This window comes from Dipodomys spectabilis, unplaced genomic scaffold (assembly GCF_019054845.1).
Source record: "Dipodomys spectabilis isolate Male_0828 unplaced genomic scaffold, ASM1905484v1 ptg000266l, whole genome shotgun sequence".
Taxonomy (NCBI): Eukaryota; Metazoa; Chordata; class Mammalia; order Rodentia; family Heteromyidae; genus Dipodomys; species Dipodomys spectabilis.
Genome location: NW_024870943.1, coordinates 1,488,263 through 1,498,056, shown reverse-complemented (window position 1 = coordinate 1,498,056; position 9,794 = coordinate 1,488,263). Strand labels below are relative to the sequence as shown.

At 54.7% G+C, this 9,794-nt stretch overlaps 1 pseudogene; it reads left to right on the top strand.

Moving 5' to 3' along the window:
- The first annotated feature begins 352 nt into the window (after nt 1-352).
- LOC122125539 lies at nt 353-9,526 on the top strand (annotated as a pseudogene).
- The last annotated feature ends 268 nt before the right edge of the window (nt 9,527-9,794 follow it).

Here is a 9,794-nt window from a genome sequence, read left to right as displayed (position 1 = left end):
CAGGTGTGCATCAGCATAACTGACTTTTGTTTTTGTAGTAATAGTATCCTATTGTTTGTTCTCTTATCATCACCGTTAGCCACAAGTCTTGTGTTTAAATACCTGCTCCGCCAGCCATCCTCTTAGCTCTGTGAGCTGGCCAGTTTCTGCCTTGTCCTGAGCCTCACAGGATTAACGCTGTGAGCCACTTCACGCATTATACGATGGCTTTGAGGGTTCAGTGAGGTCGCAGGTGTATGTGCCTTGTCTAGGGCCTGGCCCAGAGCATGCATGCATGCATGCTATGCAGTGGTTGCTACTAAGTGGAGTATGAGGTGTAGTAGCCAGTGGTGGGCAGCGTGTGTGATCGTACATGAACTCGGAAAGTGCGCTGTTTCTATTGAACTTTGCGCTCCAGGTCAGAGGAGGGCATGGTGGGTGTGCTGAAAGTCTGCTCCCAGCACTGTGGAGCTCCTTTGAGTCTGGGATTACTGACATTCTCCCTCCTTATTCTCTCCTCAGCTTCACCTCAACAGCATCAAGAAGCTGTCCACCATCGCCTTGGCCCTTGGAGCAGAAAGGACCCAAAGTATACTCCTCTCCTTCCTTACAGGTGGGGACTCTTGGGGCCCTGTGCTGTGGGGGTGCCTGGAGATGGCTTCTGCTTAATAAGAGAAGCCCATGGCGGGGGCCCTGGATGATGGGGTACAGAGGCTGAGGGGCAGATAGACAAGCTTTATGTACTGCAGGACTGTGTTGAGGGGAAGGCTGAGGAAGAGAAAGGTGGAGGCAGAATGTCCTCTCGAAAGTCTGCTGGAAGGCAGCCGCAGACCAGAGTAGACACCCAGCCTGAGACCTGCCTTGGGCTCTGCCAGGAGGACACAGTCGTGTTACTCGTATTAGAGATATGGAGAGCGTTCAGTCTGTTTAACACCTAAGTGTCAGCTGGGAGGACAGTCTCATCAATGTTCTGCCTGCCTGGATGGAAAGAACTGGGGCTTGGGATGGGGGGAATGTGGGAGCTTCGAACCAAGAGCTGCCCGGTATCCAGACACAATGGGGTCAGAGCCCCAAGGGACTTTAGGTCCCTTCTTTGGACTTGCTGCCTGGGAGCATCTCCAATTGCATGTGGCAGGTGCCGTGTCCTTTGGGAAAAGGTGGTGCTGTCCAGACAGAAAAGCAGAAGCCACAGTCTCACGCAAGCAGAACATACAGGATTGGTTTTGTTAGCAATTACTGCAGCATGATCGTGGGGTAGAGCAAAATGCCAGGCTGGCATCTTAAAGTATAGCAGTGTAGTGTCGCGGTTCTGGAGGTGGTGCTCTGAGCACTGGGTGCTGCACTTCCATTGGTAAGTCCTAGGTCTGAATGGAAGAATCCCAGAGATCACCTTTGCCCTGGCCTGCCCTGCCCAGCCCTGAGGCCTGAGACTGTGGCTGGGCTTGGCACTGTCTTCAGGTAGAAGCCTGGCACAGAGGACGGTGGTTGGGGCAGTCTGGGGGAGGGACAGCCTGCAAAGGCTCCAGGAGGCTGTAGCTGAACCGAGTCTGAACAGATAGAAAAGGATTTTTGGCGGAGAACAGTGCTGAGAGTGTAAGCTGTACCTGAACAGGAAATCTGCTTGCCACAGTGTTGCACAGGATGGGACTCTGTCTCCCTACCCTATGGGGTGTAGAGTGGCCCTGTCATGCAGTGCTCCCCCACCCAACCCAAGCTCGTATCTTGTTCTCTGTGCTGGCCATATGGGAAAACTCTGGGTTTTGACAGCAAGCTTGCGATCTTGGGGCCAGGATACCAGGGTGCCGGGGCCCCTGAGTGTGCTGTGATGGGAATGCCCTGCCCCTGCAGATACCATCTACACTGAGGATGAGGTCTTTTTGGCCCTGGCTGAGCAGCTGGGAACCTTCACGGGCCTGGTGGGAGGTCCAGAGTATGTTCACTGCCTGCTGGTGAGTGGCATGCGTGGTCCTTGCTCCCATCCTCGGGGCAGAGACAGGAGCCATGGAACTGGGATTGTAGAGGGGTGGGCTGCTGTCCAGGGGGATGGCCTCAGGGCTGGAGGGCTGAGCAGAGCATCAGTGCCACCCACCCCTCCCCCACCCCTGCAGCCCCCACTAGAGTCTCTGTCCACCTTGGAGGAGACGGTGGTGCGGGAAAAGGTAGTGGAGTCCTTGTGGGCCATCTCCCACAAGCACTAGCCCTCTGACCTCGTAGCCCACTTCGTGCCCCTGGTGAAATGGCTAGAGGGGAGTGACTGGTTCGCCTCCCACACCTCAGCCTGCTGCCTCTTCTCCATCTGCTACCCATGAGTGTCTGGTGCTGTGAAGGCAGAGCTCCACCAGTGAGTCCCGGGCTCCCTTGCCACCGCCTGCCCAACTGCCCCTGACTGTATCTTCGGATCAGCTCACCTGCTGGGCCTCAGTGGCAGTACCCTCACCTCCATGGGTGCCTGAATGTGCACTAAACCTACCTGCTGCTCCGTTGAGCTGCCCAAGCCGAAGGCCCCCCCCCTCTTCCTCCTATCCTGCATGAAGCCACCAATGCCCTGGGCAGCAACCATGGAGCCCAATGGTCCACGCCCTCTGATCGCTCCGGGTTCCTTGAGTTCCTCCTGCCTAGTGCCACTCTGGATCCCCAGGTACTTCCAGAACCTCTGCTCAGATGACAACCCCATGATGCAGCGGGCCGCAGCTTCCAAGCTGGGTGAGTTGGCCAAGGTCCTGGAGCTGGACAATGTCAAGTGTGAGATCATCCCCATGTTCTCCAACCTAGCCTCTGATGAGCAGGTAGGTCCGTGCTCTGCACTTTCTCCTCCCCCACTTACCCCTACCCCCATCCCACCACTGGGCCCTCTGCCCTTATGCCCCATGGGCACTCAGTACCCCTTCTGCTCCCCAGGACACCGTGCTTCTGCTGGCGGTGGAGGCCTGTGTGAACATTGCCCAGCTCCTGCCCCAGGAGGCCCTGGAGGCCCTGGTGATGACCACACTGCACCAGGCGGCCAAGGAAAAGTCCTGGCACTATATGGTGGCTGACAAGTTCACTGAGGTGAGTAAGGCTTGTAGTGGACAGGCAGGGCCAAGGGTGAAGGAAAGAGGGACGCGTGTCTATCCTGCATGGGAGCGGGCAGCCTAACATTCGTGGGCAGAGAAGCCAGGGCTGGATCTTGGCACGGTCAGGGATGCACATTCACACTGGGAAGCTGTACTTGCCCTGCTTTGTACACGCGAAGGACCTGGAAAGGTGGAAAAGTGATGCTCTCTGTCCTGGGCTCCAAGGGAGACTCTTGTCCTGCCCAGGAGTAGAAGCTGCAGACAGACAAGGATCTGAGGTAGAAACAGGGCTGCCCACCAGCACTCCATACCAGTTACACTGGTAAAAGATCATGAAGCCCTTGGAGGGCTACCTTTGTGTGTGCCCTTAGTGTGAACCCATCGGCTCTGGTGGTGGTCAGGAGCAAGCAGTGGTCAGGAGCAAGGGTAAGGCATATCTGGCAACCAAGAAAAGGCAGAGTCACTAAGCACACATTCGTCCAGACGTGTGTTCATACTGGAAACTGGGGCTGTGAACTTGGGCCTTTTGCTCGCTGGGCAGGTGCCCCCCTTGTTGAAGCACACCCACCCTTTGGATTTATTTTTCAGCTAGGATCTCCACCTCTGCCTCCTGTATAGCTAGCTACATTGTAGGTGTGAGCTGCTGTGCATAGCCCATTTTATACATGTGTACTGTTATTATAGAGGGGATGTACAGAGGGATTACAATGGCATTCATGAGTCAGAGAATGAGGACATTTCCTTTTGTACAGAGTGTCTGCTGTTCTCTCATTCCCTCCCAGCCCCTCCCTCCCATCTCTACCCACGAGTTGTGCATTTCACTTTCATCAGTGTCCTGTGAGCTCCATGGATGCACTTTTTTTTTCTATCCTTTTTCCCTCCCTGAACCCTCCTTGAGATAACATGAGAACAGACTCTTTATCAGATAAGGAACACAGAAGTATCAAAAGCTAAACCCAAAAAATATATATGTACTTTGTTTCCACATCTTGGAATTTGTTTTAGTATGTGTAATGTTTTATATAAATATGAAGAGATGCTTAGGCATTGGGCCTTTGTGATTCTCTCCTAAGCCTATTCTCCTTTGGTCTCACGGTGTGTGAGACTCTGGAATCCTGTAGCATTTGTCATATCCCAGTGCATTTTAGATCTAACTTCCTTATATCAGAGAACGTGCACCATTAATCTCCAGTCTTGACTTACCTCACTTCACATGATTTGTTTTAGTTCCATCCATTTCCCTGCAAATGCCATTATTTTATTCTTTCTAATGGCTGTGTAAAGAACCATTGTCCACTTTTTGTGGGTCCACTCATCTACTGTGGGGCATCTGGGCTGTTTCCATATCTTGGCTATTGTGAGTAGTGTGGCAGTGAACATGGGTGTGCAGGTATCCTTGTCATGATGTTCAGCGTAGATGCCTCAGTGTGGGTGGTATGGAAGGTTTGTGTGTAGTATTTGGAGGAATCTACAGACTGCTGTGCTGAGTGGCTGCACTAGTTCACATTCCTACCAGCTGCACAGTAGGGCTCCTTTTCTCCACATCCCTGCCAGCAATTGTTCCAATTCACAATGCTGGCCAATCTAACCGGATTAAGATGGAATCTCAGAGTTGTTGTGATTTGTATTCCTTCATGTCCAGGGATGTTGAGCATTTCCTTGTGAGTTTCTTTGTCATTCTTCCTTCTTCTGAAGAGTCTCTCCTTTGCTGCCCTGCCCATTTAGGGACTCAGCCCACTATATTTTTGTACAAATGTAAAAGCAAGAGACTCTGCATCACTGGCATGTTTGTGGATCAGGTCACAGAAAGCCCCACTTGGGATAATGTGAACTAAGGTCTGTGGTTTTGGCGCACGCTGCTGGAGACGAGGGCTGGCTCTGGGAAGAGCAGCCTGCCTAGTCTCCACACTTGCACCGCTTCTACCTGGATTTTGACCTCAATAACTGAGAGAGGCTGCCAGACCACCTTTCGTTCCACACACCCGGCCTCTTCCTGGTTCTGGGTTTCCAGCTCCAGAAAGCAGTGGGGCCTGAGATCACCAAGACAGACCTGGTGCCCGCCTTCCAGAACCTGATGAAGGACTTTGAGGCTGAGGTGAGGGCCCCAGCCTCGCACAAGGTGAAAGGTGGGTGCCCGTGACCCATGCTTGAGGAGGCCAGCTCAGGGTGGAGGTGCAGCGGGCTCCATCTCATCCCCCACCCTGGCCCCCAGAGTTCTGCGAGAACCTCTCCGCAGATTGTTGAGAGATCGTGATCATGACCCAGATCTTTCCCTGCATTAAGGTAACTGGTTTGGTGGAGGGAGTCAGCTGGGCAGGAAAGAGGGCACAGAACAGGCTGTGGAAAAGCCCCAGGCACCTGGGTCACAGGCTGCAGCCAAGGAGATGGAGGCATGGACCCTGCAGCCCACTCCCAAGTCCCCTGCCAGTCATGTGTAGAGGAGGCTGAGGCAGGTCCCCCTGGGCCTCCCTCCCAGGAACTGGTGTCAGATGCCAACCAATATGTGAAGTCAGCCCTGGCCTCTGTCATCATGGGCCTCTCTCCCATCCTGGGCAAAGACAACACCCTCGAGCACCTCCTGCTCCTCTTCCTGGGCCAGCTGAAGGACTAGGTGAATCTCCCCTCCCCTATCGCCCTGCCAAGGTGATTGATGGCTATCATGGAGTCCAGTGGGGAGGTGGGAGGGCTTCTGAGCTAAGTGAGTCAATGTGTGATGGGTAAGCATGCACGTGATTGATCAGAGCTCACGATCTGGGAGCCAGAAGCAGTTCAAACTCTTTCTGTCATGGAGCACCTGGTGTGTTTGCCCCAGCCCTGCTGGATAGTAGGGGCATGGCATGGATGAGGCTTGCCCTGGAGGCAGGGCTGTGCTCTGGTGGAGGCTCATGTCAGTAGAGGGAGTTGAGGTGACAGGAATGAAAGTGGCAAGTCTCAGTACTGGTGGTCCAAGAGCCCTGACTCCTCCCTTCTGGCTCAAGCCTCAATTTCGTCCTGACACAGCTGTCCTGGGCGGAGCTGGGGCTCACCTTTCTTCTCCCACTGTGTTATTTTTCCTCATGATTCCTGCAAGTTCTCTCAGAATGACTGCAGGTGTCATGTGATGCCCAAGCCTCCATCACTTAATGTCAAGTGTGGCTCTGTATGTGGCCTTGTCGCTGTGTCCCTGGGGCCAGGTTGGTGCTGGGCAGTGGCCCTGGGGAGATGGCAGGTCTGTAGGGTGTTGCTGTGGGGTGGCACTCCCCTCCCCCCATTCCTGGCTGCCTTGGGCCAGGCATCACTGAAGCCCCATCCTCTGCAGTGCCCGGAGGTGCAGCTGAACATCATCTCCAACCTGGGCTGCGTGAATGAGGTGATCGACATCCGGCAGCTGTCCTAGTCACTGCTGCACGCCATCGTGGAGCTAGCCGAGGATGCCAAGTGGCGGGTGTGGCTGGCCATCATCGAGTACATGCCCCTGCTGGCTGGTCAGATGGTGCATGATCCAGGGCATGCCAGGTATGGTGGGGAGGGGAGAGGAGGGTGGCTGGCCTCCCTCATCCTTGGAGCCCTCACCACCTCTCTCCTCTGGCAGGGAGTGGAATTCTTTGATGAGAAACTCAACTCGTTATGTATGGCATGCTGGTGGACCATGGTGAGTCCTGCCAGAAGGAGCTGGCAGCCAGTGGGCGGGGCCACGCCACTGTTCTGTCTGTGCCCTGCCCCCTGATGTTTGAACCCTGGGAAAGGCTGGCTTTGAGCCATGACCCACTCTAAAACTCCCCTATTGCCTTCCTGTCCCCCTTGCAGTCTATGCCATTCGTGAGGCAGCCACCAGCAACCTCAAGAAGCTGGTGGGGAGGTTCAGGAAGGAGTCAGCACATGCCACCATTATCCCCAAGGTGCTGGATATGTCTGGAGACCCCAACTACCTGCACTGCATGACCACCATCTTCTGCATAAACATGAGTGCGGCCCACGTGCCACCTGTACCCAGGAGCTGGCTTGCCAGGGGAGGGGCACGCACAGCCGTGCCATGACACCAGGCTTGGGAGTGGAGAGGCCGGAGGCCAAGGCCAGTGGTACACATCTGGAGCTGGGCGGACTCCTGGCCTTTGACACCCTTGGCCTGGGGGTGGGTGAGCTGGTGTGAGATACACCATTGGCTGCATGTTCATGGTTGAGCCCATTGTAAATCATAGTCGCGGGGAGGTGATGTCAGTTGTGTGCAACCTTTGGATGCCAGAGAGGTTTTGTTCAGCTTCGCCACCCGGGCCAAGGTGCCAGTCACTGACTGTACTGATTGTGTGCCCGTGCTTGGCCAGGTTCTGTCGGAGGTGTGCAGGCAGGACATCACCACCAAGTACATGCTGCGCACTGTCATGCGCATGGCAGGGGTCCCCATTGCCAAGGTCCCCTTCAGTGTGGCCTAGTCCCTGCAGAAGATCGGGCCCATCCTCGACAACAGGTGAGCTGGGACTCGCTGTTGTTATGCTCCTCTCCAGCTACACTGTTTCTTCCTTTGTGGTGATACTGAGGGTTGACCTTGCTAGGCAAGCATTCTGCCACTTGAGCCATGCCCCAGCGCTTTTTGCCTTGGTTATACTTCACAGAGTGAATTTGTGGCCCAGGCTGCCTGGTCTGTGCATGCTGCTCACACCGCTAGGATAACGGGTGCCACCATGCCCAGCTATTGCTAGGGCTTCCTCAGTGGCTGGGATTCCAGATGTGCACCACTGTGTTCAGCTGCCACTGCTCCCTGCTGCTTCCTGCCAGTGTCGGCTTCACTGTAGACTGAGGAGTCGGCAGTGGCAGTGGCAGTGGCGAGCCTTATGGGGAGGCGGGTGTGAAGGAAAGGGAGGTAAGGGGTGGCTTAGCATCGCTAGCCATCTGGAGATGCAAGTTGTAATTCGGCAGGGATTGGCCAGGCCTGAACTGAGTTCCCAGCTGTGGGCACCAATCTGCTTCATGCTTCAGCCCTTTCCCCTATGCTTCCAGCACACTGCAGAGCGAGGACAAGCCGGTCCTGGAGAAGCTGACCCACGACCAGGAAGTGGACGTCAAGTACTATGCCAAGGAGGCCTTGACTAGTGCGGGCTGGGGGTGGGGGGAGGTGGCAGGTGGGAGGGTTGGTGGTGCCTAGGCAGGGGACGAGAGTGACAGAGGGTGGCAGTGCCCAGGCAGGAGCTAGGGGGCCACACATGCCGGTGGATGGGGAGAGTGTGGTGGGGCCTGGGCAGAGGCGCAAGAGGGCCAGGCTGGGCTTCTGTGCCAGCCCATTCCTGTTCCTTCAGTTTTGTCTCTTGCCTGATGCTGGAAGAAGAGCCAGTGCTTGGGCCTCCAGTGCCTGGCCTTCGGCCCACCCTCAGCTCAGCCCTCCCTGAGCTCCTCCCTCATGGAGCCAGTGAGTTACTGACAGCCCTCCCTGTGCATGGCCTGATCCCAGACCTGGACCCACTCACGTTCCCTGAGCAGCCTGGGGAGACGTCGCCCGGCCCCCTCCCAAAGGCTGAGGGACACGCGGTGGGATGGACAGCAGCCAGGATGAAGACGCCACTCCTGCCCTGTAGGGAGAGACGCGAGCATCTGGGTCACTGCCTCTTGCTGCTGAGATGGGAACCCCATTCCCACTTGCCTCCCACCTTCCTCCCCTTCCTTCCCCCCACCCCCACCCCGGTGGTTTATTTGTGTCAATTGTACTGTTTATATTTTATTCCTTTTTTTCCCTCTTTTCACAAAGAAATAAAGGTGTAGAAACAGTTGGCCCTCAGGTCTTAGTGGGTGTTGGGGGGAGTGTCCTGGGACCTTGGCTCTGCATTTTCCTGTGGGGAGACTCTCACACTGAGTGTCCTGACCCCTAGGCATGCTGCCTACTGTGGAAGAGCTGGCCAAGGACTCAGGCTGCCTGTGGAGGCCCTACTGTTCACATCCTCCTATTATTCACATCCTCCTACTGCTCAAGTCCTCTTACTGTTCACTGAGCCACACCCCTGCCCTGGGAAAATCATCCATTTTATTGTTGAGCACAAGCATTGAATCAAAGCCAATTGATATACAACATAAAACTGACAGTATTTTCCAGATCTGTATACACCTGTCTGAACTGTAAAGGAGTGTCGTGGCTCTACCCTATGCCTGTCAGCCAGGAGGGAGAGCTGGCCCGGCCCAGTTATAAACCAACACTACATAGAGATGACACTTCACCAGCCAAGACTGAAAACTGAAAGTTCAGGGTCGAAAACTGTCCCAAGCAAATGGGAACAGACCTGAAATGGAGCCCCAGTTGCTTGTCCCACGAGAGCAGGGGAGACATCAAACCCAAGTTAGGTTGATGAGATAAAGACCGTTAACTTCTGCTGACAAACAGCGAGCCAGCACACAGATGCCTATTGCTGCCCCGGTTTCATGAACTAGTACTACTGGATGCCATGGACCCGTACGTCCAGACCAAGTTAGAATGTTGGCTTAAGACACCCTCTCATCAAGAGATAGGCTGTCGAGCCCAAAGTCAGCCATAAGACTTAAGGATCAAATGAAGGAACAAGTTTACAAATTCAAGAATCAAAACCATACCACAACTTTCCAGAACCTCTTGGATGCAGCAAAAGCTTCTCTGAGGGAATTTACAGCTGTGCGGGCCTGCCAGGAAAAAGGTCAGGTGTCTCAAATGCAATCAACGATGAAGCACAGTCTAAAAACAAACCCAGAACAGTGGATACAAAGAGAATCATAATAATCAGGATAGAGCCAGCCAGGAACTGATGGCTGCTCACCACTAATTAGAGC